At 37.4% G+C, this 22,653-nt stretch overlaps 1 protein-coding gene and 1 non-coding gene across 4 annotated transcripts in view; one reads left to right on the top strand and one right to left on the bottom strand.

Annotated features, from left to right (window-relative positions):
- The window catches only part of DACH2 (dachshund family transcription factor 2), a 761,757-nt gene that overhangs the window by 248,695 nt on the left and 490,409 nt on the right, over window positions 1-22,653 (bottom strand). The window lies entirely within an intron of this gene.
- On the top strand, window positions 4,332-4,435 carry LOC118934497 (U6 spliceosomal RNA). Its single transcript, XR_005033497.1, has one exon. It is a non-coding gene; the product is annotated as a U6 spliceosomal RNA (small nuclear RNA).

Here is a 22,653-nt window from a genome sequence, read left to right as displayed (position 1 = left end):
TTATGCATATTAAACTGCCCTTTATAAAGGAAATAGGAACAATCATGACAAGACATAATGACTATTATTTTAGTTCTTTAGATACACATATGCTCTTAAGAAGTAGATACACACTGTAAATCAGCTTTTGAGACCTGGCACTGTAATAAGCTAAGAAAATTATTATCGAATTTTTTGTCAAGTTCCAACTAATTCACAAATGATCTTTTTACAAAATGATGAAATATACCAATAGCCAGCTTTTGTAAACTCCATTTATGAACACAATCTCACAAGTAACAAGTATATGACAACTCATTTATAATAATTTTTCCAGAGGTTTTAGAGAAAGGAATAAAAATTTTAATTTTATGGGTTTAGTTGAAGAACTATTACTTATATTTTCCTTTTCTGCTATTTTCTCCAGTTTGTATTTAGTCTGTAAGGAATGCATGTGTTTCTTAGAAGATACTCCAAATCAATTTGCAATACCTTGAAGAGAACAGTATGCTAGGTAACACCTGGCATGGCTTCCTAAAGATCAGGTCTGGTCAGATGAATCTAATCTCTTTTGTGACAGAATGACAGCCTGAGAGACAGAGGGGAAGCAATAGATGGAATTTATTTTGACTTTTTCAAGGTTTTGAGACCAGTCTAAACAACTGGCTCATCAATAAATGGTGAAAACCCAGGCAGGTCACACACCTAGAGAGAGTTCCCAGGAGGCAGGAAAGGGACACTCCAAGAGTGGTCACCCATGGATCAATGTCAGTTCAAGGTGGTGATGCAAAGCATCTCCTTAGAGCCCAAGGGCAAGCAAACATCTGTACCAGTGTCCTGAACATAGACACAGGATATTTTAATCAGTAACACTAGTCTAAAATTTACAATGATGGGCTCAGAATCTGAAGTGGTATCTCTAAATGGAGGATTCCATAAGAAATAAATGGTATGGAATGTCAGAGCCCTGGAATCAGGAGAGTGCCTGTTAAGGTGAAAACAATACAAATAGATGATGGGGAGGGACAGACAGATAATGTTCAAGAATCACAGAAATTAAGATTAGAATTCAAAAGCAATAATGATTATCTCAAACTTCTTTAGTGTAACTAAGGCACAAAGGGAGGAGGGAGCTTGTTCAAAATCATAGAACAAAACTGTAACAGAGTTTGGTATTCAGCATTAATGTACAAAAAACACAGAAATGCTTAAGGAAGATAACATGTATGAGCCAAGACAGTAGATCCAACACTAGTTGGACACCTCCTCAGAAGTGGAGCTCTGCACTTTGGTCTAATGATAGTCTAGTAGGGAGCCCGAGAAAGATGGAGGATTAATAAGAAAGACAGAATTACTACAAGCTAGCAAATAAGATACATAAGGAAAGAGTACATCATTTTCAAATTATTCATTGTGAGGAAGAGATGCTTAGATTTAACTTGGAGATGCTTTTATACAAACTACCTTAAAAACATTGACAAAACAATAATCTCTTAATCCACTACATGAGTTATTAAGAGTGGACATAATAAATAATTGCTCATTAGTGAGAGCTGCTTATCCTGTAATAAGGTTTTTAAAGGGTCTTTAAAAATACAATGTGCTCTCCTGGCTTACATTCCTTTTAAAGGAGCCATAGGCATGGAAGAAAGATGGATAGTGCTAAAAGTTTACAATTCTATGAGAAAAGCTGTTAAAAACAGTTCTTGGTATCAGGGTCTAATAAAAACAAGCATGCCTCACTTGCTTTTCTAGAAACATCTTGCTCTATATCTAATGAGGTGTTTGGATAACATAAAAAAAGAAGGTAATCTTGGGATTTTCTAATTCAACTCTGCAAGTAAATCAACCCTATATGCTTTGGTTCTTTCCACCATTTAGAAAAGCTCTATTTTCTAAAAGGTAAAATACTCAACATCTGCTCAGAATCTAAAGCAACACAAAAGTCATAACAAGCAGGGATGCAGAGGATAAAGATTTACATGGTTATCATCTTTGATTCTCCAGAGGAAGTCACTGTGCACTTGTGTATTTCAAGTTCTTCTTGAAATAAGCAATAATACAGTTAAAAAATACTCCATTTATTTGTACAAGTAAATGGGCACCCCTTGAAGTCTTTGTTATAGTGAAAAAAAAGACCTGCTGCTGTATAACTATATTTCTGATTTGACAACTACAATTATAATCGTTCAGGCACCTATTTCCCACAAACTCTCCACAGCTATAACCTTTAGTGATTAATTATAAAGCTCCAGGAGCAATAGTACACAGACTAATTTCCTAAAACAATAAAAGACAGAATTTCTCATTTGGAGCTAAATGCAACACGAATAGGTTGTTATTCATGCTGAAATCTTGATGCAGAGTCATGGTGCAGCCATTATAGAAGCTATTAAACAAAATCTCTATTCAAAGAAACCATAGGTCGGTCTTCAAAAGAGAAAATGCTCTTCTTGCCTAAGAATCTTCTAGCTGCTATGTTTGCTTTTCCTTTAAAAGTCTAATGTTATTAATTCTATTTTCATCCCTTCCTGCCGATACTCTTACAGAATCATCCAAAAATATCAATTTTAACCAAACAGGAGGAGATGTATGAATTCATTGAAGAAAAATTCCTATCACTCATATTCAAACTTCTCAACTAAGATAAGGCTTCCTGTCCTGCTTATTTCAGGGTACGTCACTAGTTTTGGAAATTACGTTGGGCTTTAGAATATGCACTCTGTAACTACCCTGGTTGGCTTTTTGAAGAGCAAAATGTTCAATGGCTGATCTCGTACCTTCTAGGAAAATGTTATATTTTTCCACATTTTCCTGTTGAGTTTAAGTGCAGAGAACATGATTTTTCACTCCACATTTTGATAAAACCTGTAACAAACAAATAAAAACCAGGAATTCCACAAGTAAGCGGCAAGAGTCAGGTAATCGGGGGTTGGAATACGAAGTTAAAAGAAATGCGCACAGAAAACAAAACGTGGTTCTTTTTAACATGACAAGACAGGTAAAACATATTAACACCAACACAAAATTTTATTGAATACTTGGTATATTTTCACAGCTGCCATACTTTTCCTTTTGGGGATTTAGCAACTCAAAAGAACAATGAAATTGAACAGCAATTCTGCCATAATATGGCATTTAAAATAGAGTGTGCTCTTTCTGAAATTAAAGAAAAACACAGGTCTCCCTTTTTTTAGTTTTCTGGTTATATAAATAACTGTGAAAATGGCTTGTAAAAGCCAAAGATCTTTCTTTAAGGTAAAAATGTTCACATATCCACAGATAATTCGGAAGAAGAGAGATTATTTATTTCTGTTTACAATTTTGCCTTATAAAAACAAATGCTGCCCATTAGGGAATAATAATAAGAATTCAGGGATTTGAGATCTAAGTCACTGAGTTTGTACTTAAAACATGACAGAAAGTTCTAAATCAGTTTTCATTATTTGGAAAACTTTTGGGTTTAGCATATTTTTAAGGCTTGATTAACTGCACCCAGTTTCAGAACTCCAAACACTTCTTTTCTATACCATACTTAATTTACAAGAAGTAAGATAATATCAAGAAAGAAAACCCAGCAGATATAGTTATAACAGTAATGACCACAGTAGGTCAGGTCAAGTCTGACCTGAGGTCTTACATTTACCTTGTCAACAGAACTTTGTTCAAGCCAAAGTAAGGACAGTCTCCTTTATCAACTGCATCTCCATCTCTAGACTTATTGATTGAGACTCAATATTAATGAAGGAAGTTCCATTATGTACCTTAGACTATACTAGAAAAACAATTCAAACATTGCAGGTAGAATGTTATAGTATATAGATCAGTGCCAGCTCTTGCATTACCTAGCTATATGACCACAAATAAGCTGTTTCTCATCCTTCAACTATCATCTCTAGTATAAAGGGGTTGTACTTAACTATTCCAAGTCACTTAGAGCTCTAAAATTTAACCTGTGAAATAGTTGTCAATAAGATTGAAAACAACAGGGGCTTTATAGTTAACCTAAGAATGAAATTAATGTAAACTTTCTAATTATCAAACATAATACTTAGTCAAGCCAAATCCTCAAATTTTACCCAACTCCTAGAGACAGGCTGCTGGCTGTGAGAACCACTGTTTGAAAAGGACAGCCCTAGGGAATCAATTGTACAGTCTCCCTAACACATCATTCAAGGCCACCCATTTGCTCATTCTCACCTTCACATCCTTAAAAGACCAATTCAAATGTCATACCCTGCACTTGAATTACTTTCTGATCCCTTATTCAGAAGAAATTTCCTCTTTCTTTATATTCTCACAGTATTTTGTCTTGTTGCTTTTATCACATTCCATTTCAGTATAGTCATTCAGTGCTCACCTCAGCAGTACATATACTAAAATCGGAAGGATACAGAGATTAGCATGGCCCCTGTGCAAAGATAACAGGCAACATTGTGAAGTGTTCCATATTAAAATATGCATTTGCAAGCCAGTGATTTCTGTCCATAAGTATCAATGTATTGCCTTTTTCATTATTAGAGTATTGTACATTGTGAATGAAAGTTGAATTTAGTTAAGAATCATATTTACAAATTACCCTTATCCCTTATACAGTGGTTTATTAATAGCTACTAGCCATACTGCTTATTTCATTCACAGACTAGACCTTTGTGGAATGTCTATTATTTGCTAGTCACTTCAACTATACCACTGGAATTCTATGTAACCAAAACTGAAAAAAAATCACATCAGATCACAATCTAATGCTTAGCCTTTAGGTCAACACACAAATTATATAAAACATGTTTTATATGTTTTCCTCATATGATAGCTCACAACCCACTTGACTGAATATTGTTACTGCTTGAGTTACTTTCCTTTCCCTGATTGGATCTAGTACCTCTCTTGTAAATAAAAAAGCCTTAGTGATTCTCCAATATCTAGCTTACCTTTGGTTTGAATGTCTGAGTTCCCATTTTTACTTGAACCACATACATTAAGGAAGACCATGACCATAAACAGTAATAAGACCCTAAATGCTGTTAACGAATATCTTCCTTGTCAGTATCCACCTGCTTCTCTCCCTTCTTTGAAGGCACTAAAGTAAATAAAAGCTTATAACCTTGAAATTAAAAAACAGAAATCAAGCCCAGTCTTTGATCTCAAACAAGTTAAAAAATATAACAAGATTAAATCCTGAGATACCCAATGGGCATCAAAGGCATTTTAGTCCCTGGATTATCAAATATATTCAAATCAAAAAATTTTTATATGAATTTCCATTTGAAAATGATCACTTGTGAAACTGCAGCTTATTTTCCAATGAGCAGAGATTTCATTTATCCATATTTTTGTACATTTATTGACATATAATTGACAAAAATTCTATATGTTTAAGTTACACACTTCATGATATTCACATATATGAAATAATCACTATAATTAAGTGATTTAACATATCAAACCCTCACATAGTTAGCATTTTCCTTTATTCTTTATTTTTGTGATGAGAATACTCAAGATCTTGGCAAATTTCACGTATAAAATACAGTATCCTTAACCATAACACATTGTACATTAGATCTCCAAAACTTATTCACCTTGCATAACTGAAATTATTTGTCTTTCTGTATCTGGCTCTTTAATTTAGCATAATGTCCTACACGTTCATTCATGCTATTGCAAATTGAAGGATTTACACTTTTTTTTCAGATGGAATGATATTTTATAGAATATACAACACATTTTCTTTATCCACTCAACTTTGGGAAGAGATTTACATTTTTTCCATATTTTGGTTACTGTGAATAGTGTTGCCATGCACATTGGAGTACAGATATCATTTGAGATCCTGACTTCATTTCCTTTGAATATATACCCAGAAGTGGGATTAACAGATCATAAAGTAGTTCCATTTTTAATATATCGAAGAATCTCATATTGTTTTCCATAATTCTTGTACCAAACTATGTAACTATCAACAGTGTACAGTGGTTCCCTGCTTTCCACATCCTTGCCAAACTTGTTATTTATTGTCTTTCTGATGATAGCAATTCTGGCAGGGGTGAAGTGATCTCTCATGGTTTTGACTTGCATTTCTGTAATAGTGAAGTACAGCACAATTTCAAACACTTGCTAGTCATATTTGTATGTCTTAATTTGACAAGTGGCTATTCAGGTCCATTGCCCATTTTTTTCTTTATTTTGGTATCACTAATGTACAATTACTTGAACAACATTATGGTTACTAGACTACCCCTATTATCAAGTCCCCAACACATACCCCATTACAGTCACTGTCCATCAGCATAATAAGATGCTATAGAGTCACTACTTGTCTTCTCTCTGTTATACTGCCTTACAGTGCCCCCCCCCAGCTACATTATGTGTGCTGATCGTAATGCCCCTTTTTCCCCCTTATCCCTCCCTTCCCACCCATCCCTCCCCAGTCCCTTTCCCTTTGGTAACTGTTAGCCCATTCTTGGGTTCTGTCAGTCTGCTGCTTTTTGGTACCTTCAGTTTTTTCTTTGTCTTTATGCTAAACAGATGAGTGAAATCATTTGATACTTATCTTTCTCTGCCTGGCTTATTTCGCTGAGCATAATACCCTCTAGCTCCATCCATGTTGTTGCAAATGGTAGAATTTGTTTTCTTTTTATGGCTGAATAATATTCCATTGTGTATATGTACCACATCTTCCTTATTCATTCATCTACTGAGGGGCATGTAGGTTGCTTCCATTTCTTTGCTATTGTAAATAGTGCTGCGATGAACATAGGGGGGCATATGTCTTTTTCAAACTGGGTTGCTGCATTCCTAAGGTAAATTCCTAGGAGTGGAATTCCTGGGTCAAATGGTATTTCTATTTTGAGTTTTTTGACAAAGCCCCATACAGCTTTCCACAATGGTTGAACTAATTTACATTCCCACCAGCAGTGTATGAGGGTTCCCCTTTCTCCACATTCTCGCCAGCATTTGATGTTGTTTGTCTTTTGCATGTTGACCAGTTAGGATGGCCATCCTAACTGGTGAGAGCTGACATATCATTGTGGTTTTAATTTGCATTTCTCAGATGATTAGCAATGTGGAACATTTTTTCATGAGCTTGTTGGCCATCTGAATTTCTTCTTTGAAAAAGTGTCTGTTCAGCTTTTCTGCCCATCTTTTAATTGGCTTATTTGCTTTTTGTTTGTTGAGGTGTGTGAGCTCTTTATATAATTTGTATGTCAGCCACTTATCGGATAGGTCATTTATGAATATATTCTCCCATATTGTAGGATGTCTTTTTGTTCTACTAATGGTGTCCTTTGTGGCACAGAAGGTTCTTAGTTTGATATATTCCCACTTGTTCACTTCTGCTTTTGTTTCCTTTGCCTGGGGAGATATGGTCATGAAGAAGTTGCTCATGTTTATGTCCAAGAGATTTTTGCCTATATTTTTTCTAAAAGATTTATGGTTTCATGACCTACATTCAGGTCTTTGATCCATTTTGAGTTTACTTTGTGTATGGGGTTAGACAATGATCCAGTTTCATTGTCTTACATGTAGCTGTCCACTTTTGAGAACACCAGCTGTTGAAGAAGCTGTCATTTCCCCATTGTATATCCATGGCTACTTTATCATATCTTAACTGGCCATATATGCTTGGGTTTATATCTGGGCTCTCTAGTCTGTTCCATTGGTCTATGGATCTGTTCTTGTGCCAGTACCAAATTGTCTTGATTACTGTGCCTTTATACAAGAGCTTGAAGTCAGGGAGCATAATTTCCCCCACTTTATTCTTCCTTCTCATGATAGCTTTGGTGGTTCGGGGTCTTTGTGGTTCCATATGAATTTTAGAACTATTTTTTCCAGTTCATTGAAGAATGCTGTTGGTACTTTGTTAGGGTTTGCATTAAATCTGTAGATTGCTTTAGGCAGGATGGCCATTTTGATTATATTAATTCTTCCTATCCATGAGCATGGGATGTGTTCCATTTGTTGGCTTCTTCTTTAATTTCTCTCATGAGAAGTCATGTAGTTTTCAGAGTTTAAGTATTTCACTGCCTTGCTTAGGTTTATTCCTAGGTATTTTATTCTTTTCGCTGCAATTGTGAATGGAATTGTTTTCCTGATTTCTCTTTCTGACAGTATATAGTTACTGTATAGGAATGTAAAAGATTTCTGCATATTAATTTTGTATCCTGCAACTTTGTTGAATTCAGATATTAGATCTAGTACTTTTTGAGTGAATTTTTTGGGTTTTTTATGTACAATATCATGTCATCAACAAACAAGGGCAATTTGACTCCTTCCTGGCCAATCTGGATGCCTTTTTTTTCTTTGTGTTGTCTGATTGCTGTGGCTAGGACATCCAGGACTATGTTGAATAGAATTGGGGAGAGTGGGAATCCTTGTCTTGTTCCCAATCTTAAAGGAAAAGCTTTCAGCTTTTCGCTATTAAGTATAATGTTGGCTGTTGGTTTGTCATATATGGCCTTTATTAGGTTGAGGTACTTACCTTCTGTACCCATTTCGTTGAGCGTTTTTATCATGAATGGATGTTGAATTTGGTCGAATGCTTTTTCAGCATCTGTGGAGATGATCATGTGGTTTTTGTCCTTCTTTTTGTTGATGTGGTGGATGATGTTGATAGATTTTCAAATGCTGTCCATCCTTGCATCACTGGGATGAATCCCACTTGACCATGATGGATGATCTTTTTGATGTATTTTTAATTATGTTTGCTAATATATTTTTGAGTACTTTTGCATCTATGTGCATAAGGGGTCTTGGTCTGTAATTTTTTTCTTTTGTGGTGTCCTTGCCTAGTTTGGGTATAAGAGTGACCCCACAGAATGAGTTTCTGAGTATTCACTCCTCTTCTGCTTTTTGGAAAACTTTAAGGGGGATGGGTATTAGGTCTTCACTAAATGTTTGATAAAACTCTGCAGGGAAGCCATCTGGTCCAGGGGTTTTTTACTTAGGTAGATTTTGATTACCAATTCAATTACTTTGCGGGTATTCATCTATTCAGGTTTTCTGTTTCTTCCTGGATCAGCCTTGGAAGGTTGTATGTTTCTAGCAAGTAGTCCATTTCTTCTTGATAATCCAGTTTATTGCCATATAATTTTTCATAATATTCTCTCATAATTTGTATTTCTGTGGTGTCCATTGTGATTTTTGGTTTCTCATTTCTGATTTTGTTTATGTGTGTAGACTCTCTTTTTTGATATGTCTGAATAGGGGTTTATCTATTTTGTTTATTTTCTCGAAGAATCAACTCCTACTTTCATTGATTCTTTCTATGGTTTTATTCTTCTAAAATTTCTTTTTTGAGAGGGCATCTCTCATATTTATTGATCAAATGGTTGTTAACAACAATAAAATTCTGTATAGGGGAGTCAATGCTCAATGAACAATCATTAATCCACCCCAAACCTAATTCTCATCAGTCTCCAATCTTCTGAAGCATAACGAACAAGTTCTTACATGGAGAACAAATTCTTACATAGTGAATAAGTTCTTACATGGTGAACAGTGCAAGGGCAGTCATCACAGAAAATTTTGGTTTTGATCATGTCTTATGAACTGTAAACAATCAGTTCAAATACGAATATTCGCTTGATTTTTATACTTGATTTATATGTGGATCCCACATTTTTCCCTTTATTATTATTATTATTTTTTTTTAATAGAATGCTGAAGTGGTAGGTAGATGCAAGATAAAGGTAGAAAACATAGTTTAGTGTTGTAAGAGAGCAAATGTAGATGATCAGGGGTGTGCCTGTAGACTATGTGTTAATCCGAGCTAGACGAGGGCAATAAACATCCATGTATGCAGAAGATTTCTTTCAGAAGAGGAGGGGTGAGATTCTAAGACTCACCTCTGTTGATCCCCAATTTCTCACCGAATGGCCGTCCTGCAACTGTGCCTGTCTTAGGTTGTTCCTCCCTTGAGGAATCTTACCCGTCTCTGGCTAACCAGTCATCTTCTGGGGCCATACAGAGAAATGTAAAGTTGGTAAGTTAGAGAGAAGCCATATTGACTGAAAAGGTTAGCTTTTTACTTCTTTCCATTTATGCCCTGTGGCTTCTATGCCTAGCATTTGTCTTGAGGTATCCATACCACTTGGAGGAATTATGATACTCGGTAAATTCGATATGAGGCACAAATTCTATTTAAGGGTTGTAATAAGAAAGGAAGAAGAAAAGCTATAGAGGTAGCAGACGGAAGAAAACATGGGAAGATTGATTATTTCTTTGACATATCTTCTTGTAGAGTAACTTAAGCATTATAGGTTTTAAACTACTAATTAAATTGCATATACACATTAACAGAATAGGAATACAGTTACATAACCAAAGCAGATCTATAATTACTAGTCATCTCCAGTGAAACCAAGAAAAACAGGCACCCTAGGCATTTGTGAAAATTTATCTATGCTATGATGGATATTGTCCAACTGTACTTGAACAGTCTGAGAGAAATCAGACAAATTAAAACAACACATTCCTGGGAACTATTCACATCCCATATGTCCTTTTAACAGTAGATAGTCTGTAGTTGTAAGATTTTGGAGCACCTCAACTTGCACTTCTCCTAATTCTTAGTTGAGTTCCAACAGTATAGATCCAGTCAAATTTGTTGTATTACTGTATGCACAGGCCAGCTTAGATATCTCTTTCTTCATTGCAATGGCAGGTCCAGGAACCGGTGGGATGAATGCAGCTACAACATCAGCATCGCCTGGATCTTTGTTGAGGATTTTTGATGCACATCTTCTGGTATGACTCTTCCAGAGAGTGCTGATATTGGAAGTTCTTCTTCATATCGTATCTTAGTTCATTTCCTGGGTAGCCAAATCAGGCTTTGATCCTCTGTATACTCACAAACAGACCCTTTGCCCACACTTTGACATGCCCTTTATACCATTGTGTAGAACTCATTGGAGGTCAACACACAGGAACTCCTTTGTTTTGTTTTGTTTTTTAAGAGAAAGGAATATTATCAGAAAAGTGTACCTCCATAGCCGATCATCAGACACCCTTTAAGTGATCAAAATTAAGGATATTTAAAGCATACATTAACCGCTGATTTACAGTTAGTTTTATCCTATCAGGGAGTAATCCCCCTTTTCTTTGTTTCCTTCTTTATTTTTTTCTTTGTTATCTTTAATCTACACTTACATGAAGAATATTATGTTTACTAGGCTCTCCCCTATACCAGGTCCCCCCATAAACCCCTCTACAGTCACTGTCCATGAGCATAGCAAAATGTTGTAGAATCACTACCTGTCTTCTCTGTGTTGTAAAGCCCTCCCCTTTCTCCCACACCCCATGCATGCTAATCTTAATACCCACCTTCTTCTTCCCCACGGTTATCCCACCCTACCCACTTATCCTCTTCAGTCCCTTTCCCTTTGGTACCTGTTAGTCCATTCTTGGGTTCTGTGAGTCTGCTGCTGTTTCGTTCCTTCAGTTTTTCCTTTATTCTTATACTCCACAGATGAGTGAAATCATTTGCTATTTCTCTTCCTCTGCTTGGCTTATTTCACTTAGCATAAAACCCTCCAGCTCCATCCAAGTTGCTGCAAATGGTAGGATTTGCCCTCTTCTTATGGCTGAGTAGTATTCCATTGTGTATATGTACAACATCTTCTTTAGCCATTCATCTACTGATGGACATTAAGGTTGCTTACAATTCTTGGCTATTTTAAATAGGGCTGTGATAAACATAGGGGTGCATCTGTCTTTCTCAAACTTGATTGCTGCGTTCTTAGGGTAAATTCATAGGAGTGGAATTCCTGGGTCATAGGGCAGGTCTGTTTTGAGCATTTTGATGTACCTCCATACTGCTTTCCACAATGGTTGAAGTAATTTACATTCCCACCAGCAGTGTAGGAGGGTTCCCCTTTCTCCACAGCCTCGCCGACATTTGTTGTTGTTTGTCCTTTGGATGGCAGCCATCCTTACTGGTATGAGGTGATACCTCATTGTAGTTTTAATTTGCATTTCTCTGATAATTAGCGATGTGGAGCATCTTTTCATGTGTCTGTTGGCCATCTGTATTTCTTTTTTGGAGAACTGTCTGTTCAGTTCCCCTGCCCATTTTTTAATTGGGTTATTTGTTTTTTGTTTGTTGAGGCATGTGAGCTCTTTATGTATTCTGGACGTCAAGCCTTTATTGGTTCTGTCATTTACAAATATATTCTCCCATACTGTAGGGTTCCTTTTTGTTCTGTTGATGGTGTCTTTTGCTGTACATAAGCTTTTCAGATTAATATAGTCCCACTTGTTCATTTTTGCTGTTGTTTTCCTAGCCCAGGAAGATATGTTCAAGAAGAGGTCACTCATCTTTATGTCTATGAGGTTATTGCCTATGTTTTTTTCCAAGAGTTTAATGGTTTCATGACTTACATTCAGGTCTTTGATCCATTTTGAGTTTACTTTTGTATTTGGCTTTAGACAAGGGTCCAGTTTCATTCTCCTACATGTAGCTGTCCAGGTTTGCCAGCACCATCTGTTGAAGAGACTGTCATTTCACCATTGTATGTCCATGGCTCCTTTATCAAATATTAATTGACCATATATGTTTGGGTTAATGTCTGGAGTCTCTAGTCTGTTCCACTGCTCTGTGGCTCTGTTCTTGTGCCAGTACCAAATTGTCTTGATTACTATGGCTTCATAGTAGAGCTTGAAGTTGGGGAGTGAGATCCCCCTACTTTATTCTTGTTTCTCAGGATTGCTTTGGCTATTCGGGGTCTTTGGTGTTTCCATATGAATTTTTGAATTATTTGCTCCAGTTCATTGAAGAATGTTGCTGGTAGTTTGATAGGGATTGCATCAAATCTCTATATTGCTTTAGGCAGGATGGCCATTTTGACGATATTAATTCTTCCTTGCCACAAGCATGGGATGAGTTTCCATGTGTTACTGTCCCCTTTAATTTCTCTTATAGTGACTTGTAGTTTTCAGTGTATAGGTCATTCACTTCTTTGGTTAGATTTATTCCTAGGTATTTTATTCTTTTTGATGCAATTGTGAATGGAATTGTTATCCTGATTTCCTTTTCTATTGGTTCATTGTTAGTGCATAGGAAAGCTACAGATTTCTGTGTGTTAATTTTGTATCCTGCAACTTTGCTGTATTCCGATATCAGTTCTAGTAGTTTTGGGGTGGAGTATTTAGGGTTTTTTATGTACAATATCATGTCATCTGCAAATAGTGACAGTTTGACTTCTTCTTTACTAATCTGGATTCCTTGCATTTCTTTGTTTTGTCTGATTGCCATGGCTAGGACCTCCAGTACTATCTTAAATAGAAGTGGGGAGAGTGGGCATCCCTGTCTAGTTCCCGATCTCAGAGGAAAAGCTTTCAGTTCTCACTGTTCAGTATAATGTTTGCTGTGGGTTTATGATATATGGCCTTTATTATGTTGAGGTACTTGCCCTCTATTCCCATTTTGCTGAGAGTTTTTAGCATGAATGGATGTTGAGTTTTGTCAAATGCTTTTTCAACATCTATGGAGATGATCATGTCGTTTTTGTCTTTTTTTTTTTGTTGATGTGGTGGATGATGTTGATGGATTTTCGAATGTTGTACCATCCTTGCATCCATGGGATGAATCCCACTTGGTGATGGTGTATGATCCTTTTTATATATGTTTCAATTCGGTTTGCTAATATTTTGTTAAGTATTTTTGCGTGTGCATTCATCAGGGATATTGGTCTGTAATTTTCTTTTTTGGTGGGGTCTTTGCCTGGTTTTGGTATTAGGGTGACCTTGCCTTCATAGCATGTGTTTGGGAGCATTCCCTCCTCTTCTATTTTTTTGGAAAACTTTGAGGAGAATGGGTATTATGTCTTCTCTGTGTGTCTGATAAAATTCCGAGGTAAATCCATCCAGCCCAGATATTTTGTTCTTGGGTAGTTTTTTGATTATCATTTCAATTTCTTTGCTCGTAATTGGTTTGTTTAACTTTTGTGTTTCTTCCTTGGTCAGTCTTTGAAGGTTGTATTTTTCTAGGAAGTTGTCCATTTTTTCTAGGTTTTCCAGCTTGTTGGCATATAGGTTTTCATAGTAGTCTTTAATAATTCTTTGTATTTCTGTGGAGTCTGTCGTGATTTTTCCGTTCTCATTTCTGATTCTGTTGATTTGTGTTGATTCTCTTTTTCGCTTTATATGTTTGGCTAGAGGTTTATCTATTTTGTTTATTTTCTCAAAGAACCAGCTCTTGGTTTCATTGATTTTTGCTATTGCTTTATTCTTCTCAATTTTCTTTTTTTCTTCTCTGATCTTTATTATGTCCCTCCTTCTGCTGACTTTAGGCCTCATTTGTTCTTCTTTTTCCAATGTTGATAACTGTGATGTTAGACTATTCATTTGGGATTGTTCTTCCTTCTTCAAGTGTGCCTGGATCGCTATATACTTTCCTCTTAAGACTGCTTTTGCTGCGTCCCACAGAAGTTGGGGCTTTGTGTTATTGTTGTCACTTGTTTCTATATATTCCTTGATCTCTATTTTAATTTGTTCATTGATCCATTGATTATTTAAGAGCACGTTGTTAAGCCTCCATGTGTTTGTGAGCATTTTTCTTTTCCTGTAGAATTTATTTCTAGTTTTATACCTTTGTGATCTGAAAAATTGGTTGGTAGAATTTCAATATTTTGGATTTTGCTGAGACTCTTTTTGTGGGCTAGTATGTGGTCTATTCTGGAGACTGTTCCATGTGCACTTGAGAAGAATGTATATCCTGTTGTTTTTGGATATAGAGTTCTACAGATGTCTATTAGGTCCATCTGCTCTACTGTGTTGTTCAGTGCGTCCATGTCCTTACTTATTTTCTGCCCGGTGGATCTATTCTTTGGGGTGAGTGGTGTGTTGAAGTCTCCTAGAATGAATGCATTACATTCTATTTCCCCCTTTAGTTCTGTTAGTATTTGTTTCACATATGCTGGTGCTCCTGTGTTGGGTGCATATGCATTTAGAATGGTTACATCCTCTTGGACTGAGCCCTTTATCATTATGTAGTGTCCTTCTTTATCTCTTGTTACTTTCTTTGTTTTAAAGTCTATTTTGTCTGATATTAGTACTGAAACCCCTGCTTACTTCCCGGTGTTGTTTGCCTGAAATATGTTTTTCCATCCCTTGACTTTTAGTCTGTGCATGTCTTTGGGTTTGAGGTGAGTTTCTTGTAAGCAGCATATAGATGGGTCTTGCTTTTTTATCTATTCTATTACTCTGTGTCTTTTGATTGGTGCATTCAGTCCATTTACATTTAGGTTGACTATTGAAAGATATGTACTTATTGCCATTGCAGGCTTTAAATTTGTGGTTACCAAAGCTTCAAGGTTAGCCTCTTTAGTATCTTCCTGCCTGACTTTGCTCACTTATTGAGCTGTTATAGACACTTTCTGGAGATTATTTTCTTCTCTCCCTTCTTATTCCTCCTCCTTGATTCTTCATATGTTGGGTGTTTTGTTCTGTGCTCTTTCTAGGAGTGTTCCTATCTTGAGCAGTTCCTGTAAGATGCCCTGTAGAGGTGGTTTGTGGGAAGCAAATTCCCTCAGCTTTTGCTTGTCTGGGAATTATTTAATCCCGCCATCATATTTAAATGATAGTCGTGCTGGATACAGTATCCTTGGTTCAAGGCCCTTCTGTTTCATTGCATTAAATATATCATGCCATTCTCTTCTGGCCTGTAGGGTTTCTGTTGAGAGGTCTGATGATAGCCTGATGGGTTTTCCTTTATAGGTAACCTTTTTCTCTCTAGCTGCCTTTAAAACTCTTTCCTTGTCCTTGATCTTTGCCACTTTAATTATTATGTGTCTTGGTGTTGTCCTCCTTGAATCCTTTCTGTTGGGGCTTCTGTGTATTTCCGTGGTCTGTTCGATTATTTCCTCCCCCAGTTTGGGGAAGTTTTCAGCAATTATTTCTTCCAAGATACTTTCCATCTCTTTTCTTCTCTCTTCTTCTTCTGGGACCCCTATAATACGGATATTGTTCCTTTTCGATTGGTCACACAGTTCTCTTAATATTGTTTCATTCCTGGAGATCCTTTTATCTCTATGTCAGCTTCTATGCCTTCCTGTTCTCTGATTTCAATTCCATCAATGGCCTCTTGCATCTTATCCATTCTGCTTATAAATCCTTCCAGAGTTTGTTTCATTTCTGTGATCTCCTTTCTGGCATCTGTGATCTCCCTCCGTACTTCATCCCATTTCTCTTGCATATTTCTCTGCATCTCTGTCAGCATGTTTATGATTTTTATTTTGAATTCTTTGTCAGGAAGACTGGTTAGGTCTGTCTCCTTCTCTGGTGTCTCTGTGATCTTGGTTTGCCTGTAATTTTGTCTTTTCATGTTGATAGGAATACTTTGCAGAGCTGGGACTAGTGAGGTCTGGAAGAACTTCCCTTCTTGTTGGTTTGTGGCCCTCTTCTCCTGGGAGAACAGCGACCTCTAGTGGCTTGTGCTGGGTAGCTGGGCGCAGACAGGGCTTCTGCTTCCTGCCCAGCTGCTGTGGAGTTTATCTCCGCTGTTGCTGTGGGCGTGGCCTAGCTCGGGCAGCAGCTCCAATGTGGTGGAGTTGCATTGGAGGGGTTGCGGCCGGGAAGCTATTTATCTCAGTAAGGGGCCTCCGTGCTCCCTGCAGCCCAGGGGATTAGAGTGCCCAGAGATCCCTGGATTCCCTACCTCTGGACTAAGTGTCCCGCCCTGCCCCTTTAAGACTTCCAAAAAGCACCAGCGAAAACAAAACAACGACCACAAAAAAAGAAAAAAAAAAGGCTGCTCGTTTTTCTTTATTCACTGGCGTCAGCCTCAGGCACCCGGTCACTGGTCTTGCTGCCCTGTTTCCCTAGTATTGGGGTCCCGTCCCTATCCCTTTAAGACTTCCAAAAAGCCCCCGCCAAAACAAAAAACAACAACAACAACAAATGGCTGCTTGCTTTTCTTTTGTTCTCTGGCGCCGGCCTCCAATACCCACTCGCCAGTCTTGCTGCCCTTTTTCCCTAGTATTTGGGTTCCTGTCCCTTTAAGACTTCCAAAATGTACTCACCACAACAAAACAACAACAACATAAAAAACAAAGAAAAAGATGGCCACTCGCTTTTCTTTTGTCCTCTGGCGCCGGCCTCCGATACCCACTCACTGTTCTTGCTGCCCTGTTTTCCTAGTATCCAGGGCCCCGCACATGCACTATGTCTGTGTTGTGGTCTGGATGGCTGGGGCTGGGTTTTCAGCAGTCCTGGGCTCCCTCTCCCTCCCGTTCTGACTCCTCTCCTCCCGCCAGGAGCTGGGGGGAGGGGCGCTTGGGACCCGCCAGGCCGGAGCTTGTATTTTACCCCCTTCGCAAGGTGCTGGTTTCTCACAGGTGTGGATGTGGTCTGGATGTTGTCCTGTGTCCTCTGGTCTTTATTCTAGGAAGAGTTGTCTTTGTTATATTTCCATAGATATATGTGGTTTTGGGAGGAGATTTCCACTGCTCTACTCACGCCGCCATCTTGGCCCCCAGAACCTATTCTTCTCAATTTTATTTATTTCTGCTTTAATCCTTGTTATGGCCCTCCTTCTACTGACTTTGGGTCTCATTTCTTCTTCCTTTTCTAGTTTCATTAATTGTGAGTTTAGACTGTTCACTTGGGTTGTTCTTCTTTCCTGATGTAGGCCAGTATTGCAATATATTTCCTTCTTAGCATGGCCTTTGCTGCATCCCACAGATTTTTGTGGTCTTCAGTTATTGTTGTCATATGTATCCATATATTGCTTCATCTCTGTTTTTGGTCATTCATCCACTGATTATTTAGGAGCATGTTATTCAGCCTCCTTGAGTTTGTGGGCTTTTTCGTTTTCTTTGTGTAATTTATTTGTAGTTTCATACCTTTGTGATCTGAGAAGCTGGTTGGTACAATTTCAGTCTTGAATTTACTGAGGTTCTTTTCGTGGCCTAGTATATAATCTATTCTTGAAAATGTTCCATGTGCACTTGAGAAGAATGTGTATCCTGTTGATATTGGATGGAGTATTCTGTAGATGTCTGTTAGTTTCATCTGTTCTAAAAGGTTGTTCAGTGCCTCTGTTTTTTATTTTCTGTTTGGTTCATTTTACCTTTGGAGTGAGTGGTTTGTTGAAGTCTCCTAAAATGAATGCATTGCATTCTGTTTCCCCCTTTATTTCTGTTAGTATTTGTTCCACATATACTGGTGCTCCTGTGTTGGGTGCATATATATTTATAATGGTTATATCCTCTTATTGGACTGACCCTTCTATCATTACGTAATGTCCTTCTTTGTCTCTTGTTACTTTCTTTTTCTTGAAGTCTATTGTTTCTGATACAAGTACTGCAACTCCTGCCTTTTTCTCCCTATTACTTGCATGAAATATCTTTTTCCATCCCTTTACTTCCAGTCTGTGTATATCTTTGGGTTTGAAGTGAGTCTCTTGTAGGTAGCATATAGATGGGTCTTGTTTTTTTATCCATTCATGACTCTATGTCATCTGATTTGTACATTCAGACCATTTACATTTAGGGTGATTATCGATAGGCATATACTTATTGCCATTGCAGGTTTGAGATTTGTGGTTACCAAAGGTTCAAGGGTAATTCCCTTACTATCTAACACTCTTATTAACTCACTTTGTATGCTATTACAAACAAAACTGAAAGGTTCTTTTTTTTCCCTCGTTTTCCTTCCTCCTCCATTCTTTGTATGTTGTGAATCACATTCTGTACTCTTTGTCCTTTGAGTGACATCTATTTAGTCTTAGGTATACGTCCATCTATAGGAGTCCCTTCAAAATGCACTGTAGAGGTGCTTTGTGGGAGGTGAATTCTCTCAGGTTTCCCTTTTTGAAAATTGTTTAATCCCTCCTTCAAATTTTAATGATACCCTTGCCAGGTAGAGTATTCTTGGTTTGAGGCTCTTCTGCTTCATTGCATTAAATGTATCATGCCACTCCCTTGTGGCCTGTAAGTTTTCTGTTGAGAAATCTGATGATAGCCTGATGGGTTTTCCTTTCTATGTGATCTTTTTTCTCTCTCTAGCTGCTTTCAAAAGTTTGTCTTTACCCTTGATCTTTGGCATTTTAATTATTAGATTTCTTGATGTTGTGTTCCTTGGGTTCCTTGTGTTGGGACATCTGTGCACCTCCATGGCATGAGAGACTATCTCCTTCCCCAGATTGGGGAAGTTTTCAGCAATTACCTCCTCAATGACACTTTCTGTCCCTTTTTCTCTCTTCTTCTTCTGGTATCCCTATAATGTGCATATTGTTCCGTTTGGATTGGTCACACAATTCTCTCAATATTCTTTCATTCTTAGAGATTCTTTTTTCTCTTTGTGCCTCAGCTTCTTTGTATTCCTCTTCTCTAATTTCTATTCCATTTACCATCTCTTCTACTTCATCTAATCTGATTTTAAATCCCTCCATTGTATGTTTCATTTCAGATATGGAATTTCTTAATGATTGAATCTTCATGTTAAATTTGTTCCTGAATTCGTGAATATTTCTCTATACCTCCGTAAGCATGTTTATGACTTTTATTTTGAACTCTTTAAGGAAGATTGGTGACTTCAGTTTCATTTGGCCCTTTTTCAGGAGTTTGTGAGATTTTGGTCTGATCCAGGTACTTTTGACATTTCGTATTTCTGTGTGGTGCCCTCTGGTGCCCAGAAGCTCTAGTCTCTGGAGCTCCTTAGCCCCTCGAGTGAGTTTGGGGATCATAGGGGAGCAAAGCTGTTGTCTGTGGGGAGGAAAGTTCTGTTTTCTGATTCCCGTCTGCGGTGCCTGTCTCCATTATCAGAGCCAGTGAGCTGAGCACACAGGTGTAAGCATCTGTGCTTTGTGTCTCTAGCTGTTGTAGGTGGGTACTCCCTCTGGGCTGGCCTGATGCCAGCACTTTGACTGGTGGTTTGCTGCCCAGTGTCGTCAGGCCAGGAGGAAGGCTCAGCAGGCTGTGTGTCACAGTGGGGGGGCCTCAGAGCTGAGTAGCCAGTCAGGGGATAGAGTGCCTGAATTTCCTCAAAGTTCCCAACCTGCTGGGAAGAGTTCACCCAGGCAACTTTGTCCCCATCTCCCCTCTCCCACGCAGCAAGCTCCATGCAAATCCCGCTCCTTCAGCATCCCTCTCACTGCTAGGAAGCCTCTCAGTCCACCCACCTTTGTTTTGTCCCAGAGCAGCCAGATGTGGATCCCATCCTCCACAAATAGCCTGACTATCAGTCTCTCAAGCACTGCATCTATCCCAGCTCCCCATCCTCCAGAGCACCACACAATGTAGGCTTCTGCTCACAAAGCAGATCTTCAGGGCTGGGTGTTCAGCAGTCCCAGGCTTCCACCCCTCCCCAGTCCGTTTCTCTCCTCCCACCAGTGAGCTGGAGTGGAGGAAGGGCTTGGGTCCCACTGGATCAAGGCTTTCATAGGTTACCCTGTTTCATGAGGTCTGGTCTGTTTGTGAGGTCTGTGTGCAGTTTGGTTCAGCCTTCTTTCCTGTTGCTGTTTTAGGGTTAGTTGTATTAACTATATTTTCATACTATTTGTGGTTTTGGTAGGAGTTCTCTGTCTCACAACTGGTGCTGTCGTCTTCTATCCACATTGCCCGTTTTTTAATTAGATTATTTGTTTTTTTCTTAAGGCTATTGGATTGTTTGAATTCCTTTTATATTTTGGATTTTAGCCCCTCATCGGATATATAGTTTGTAAGCATTTTCTCCTACCCCACCAGTTGCCTTTTCACTCTGTTGATTGCTTGTTTGCTGTTGCAAGAGACTTTTAGGTTTATGAAATCAAATTTGTCTATTTTTTCTTTTCTCACTTTTATTTTTTTAGTGGTAAATCCAAATAATTGACCAGATCAATGTCAATATTTTTTCCTACATTTTCTTCTTCTAGTTTTACATTTTCAGGTCTTACATTTCAGTCTTTATCCATTTGGATTTGATTTTCGTATATGGTGTGAAAAGAGGATTCAATCTCATTATTTTTTATGTGGATAGCCTGTATTCCTAACACAATTTATTAGAGACTATGTTCCCCACTGTGTATTCTTGGCACCTCTGTCAAAGATCAGTTGACTGTAAATGCATGTATTTATTTCTGGGCTCTCAATTCTCCTGCATTGGTCAATGTGTCTGGTTTTTGTTTTTGTTTTTTGCCACTGCCAAATTGTCCTTATTACTGTAACTTTGTAGTATATTTTGAAATCATGCAGTGTTGTGCCTCCAGTTTTCTTCTTTCTCAAGAATGCATTGGATATTCTAGATATTTTGTGGTTCATAAAAAAATTGTTAGAATTTACCAGAGAAACATGTTTGTTCTATTTCTGTGAATAATTCCATTGGTGTTTTGATAGGAATTGAAACTGTAGATCACATTGGGAAGTATGGACATTTTAAATATTAATTCTTCCAATTCATGGACATAAGATTTTTTTCCACTTATTTGTGTCTTATCTAATTTTCATAATTAATATTTAGTAAGTTTCAGTGTACAAGTCTTTCAGTTCTTTCATTAAGTTTACTCCTAGGTATTTAATTATTTTTGTTGCTATATAAATGGCATTGTTTACTTAAATCTTTTTTGAATAGTTCATTTTGTGTTGATATAAACACAAATGATCTTTGAATATTGATTTAGTGTACTGCAACTTTGCTGACTTCATTTATTAATTCTAAAATTTTTGTTGTTGAGTTTTCTACATATTTGATCATGTAACTGCAATATAAAGATAATTTTACTTCCTTTCTTTTGGATTTGGATGTCTTTTATTTCTTTCTCTTACCAAATTGCTATGGCTAGGAATTCCAGTACTATGTTGAACAGAAGTGTTGAGAGGGGGCATCCTTGCCTTGTAACAGAACATAGAAGGAAAGCTTTATGTTTTTCCCCACTGATTATGACATTAGCTATAGGTTTTCATATATACCCTTTATGTTGTCAGTTACCTATTCTGTTGACATTTTTCATCATAAGTGGATGTTAAACATTGTCAAATACTTTTTATGTGTCTATTAAGATAACTGTGTTTTTTATTTCCATTTTATTAATTCTTTGTAGCACATTGATTGATTTGCATGTTAAACCAGTCTTGCATTCCAGGCATAAATCCCACTTGGTCGTGATGTATTATCCTTTTAATGTGCTGTGAAATTTAGCTTGCTAGTATTTTATTGAGAATTTATGCATCTACATTTATCAAGAGTATTGTCCTTGTATTTTTTCTTATGGTATCCTTATCTAGCTTTCCTATCAGTCTAATGCTGGGTACATAAAATGAATTTGGAAACATTGCCTCCTCTTCAATTGTTGGGAAAGTCTGAGTCCTAGAGTTAATTTTTCTTTAAGTGTTTGTTAGAATTTACCAGAGAAACATTTTGGATCTGGGTTTTATTTTGGGGGGAGATTTTTGATTACCATTTCAATTTCCTTATTAATAATTAATTCTTTGTAGCACATTGATCTACTCATGCTTTCTATTTCCTCTTGATTCAGTTTTGGTAGGTTGTATATTTCTAGGAATTTGTCCATTTCTTCAAGTTTTCCCAATTTGTCAGTATATAATAAGGCCTCATAATCCATTATATTTCTGAAGCATCATTGTAATGCCCATTCTTTCTGATTTCATGTATTGGGTCTTGTTTTTCCCTTAGTTTAGCTAAGGGTTTGTTGATTTTTGTTTATCTTTTCAGAAAAATCAAATCACACTTTTGTTG

This window comes from Manis pentadactyla, chromosome X (assembly GCF_030020395.1).
Source record: "Manis pentadactyla isolate mManPen7 chromosome X, mManPen7.hap1, whole genome shotgun sequence".
NCBI lineage: Eukaryota > Metazoa > Chordata > Mammalia > Pholidota > Manidae > Manis > Manis pentadactyla.
Note: the sequence above shows the minus strand (reverse complement) of the source record. Positions and strands in the feature narration are given on the sequence as shown.